Here is a 949-nt window from a genome sequence, read left to right as displayed (position 1 = left end):
GACACTCAACAATACCATTAAATCATTTCCATCAAGACTACAAGAAAAATTGCAGACCTTGATCCCCCCCCACTACCTAACCCGGGGACTTTTTAGATGCTCCCCAAAATCTACAAACAAGGGAACCCTGGCAGACCTATCATATCCAACCATGGGACCCTAACTGAGGAAATATCAGGTTTCGTTCAATCAATCCTAAAACCGCTCGTCACCCACAGAGCAAGTTTTGTACAAAACACTACAGACTTTTTACGGAAACTTAAAAACATAGACCACCTTCCCAGCAACACCCTCCTAGCCACCATGGACGTTACCAGGCTATATACCAACATCCCACACCAAGATGGCATCCAAGCCTGCCTTACATATGTACATGAACAAGATGGCAACTCAGAATACAGATCCAAAGATATTACTGACCTTATACACTTCATCCTCATACACAACAAGGACCAGAGAAAGCCCCACCCTTGCCTTGCCTCACCTTGGGGAGGAGCCGCTGCTTGCCCTATGTGAGGACTGAGGAGCTTACCTTCAGTAAGTGTCCCACACCAGCCCTGGTTCCTCCCTTAGTTATTGAATTGCACTTCAGAAAGCTTTGTACATTGTATATCATTTATCAGTGTATATCATTTATAGTTGATTAAATAGTTGATTTAAATATCTATAAAAAGTTGAGCATCGGGCCCTTGGTCAGGAATGTAACCCCCTATTATAGCATTGTTTCTACGGGAAAATCAGATTTGACTTGCATCATTTCAACTTACAGTGCCTTTTCCAGGAACGTAACCCTTTGTAAGTGTGAGGATGGCCTATATTCATTATTTGCATAGCAAGATCAAACAGGTATCTCCTAATTAAGAGCCGACCTCTTGTTCTCCTATCGAAGTATTTTTATCAGATACTTCCTCCTCAACATTGATTCATTCACTGTTTTGTTTCCAGAACA

Source organism: Gavialis gangeticus, unplaced genomic scaffold (genome assembly GCF_001723915.1).
Source record: "Gavialis gangeticus isolate Ggan-Ray unplaced genomic scaffold, GavGan_comp1, whole genome shotgun sequence".
NCBI lineage: Eukaryota > Metazoa > Chordata > Crocodylia > Gavialidae > Gavialis > Gavialis gangeticus.
Note: the sequence above shows the minus strand (reverse complement) of the source record.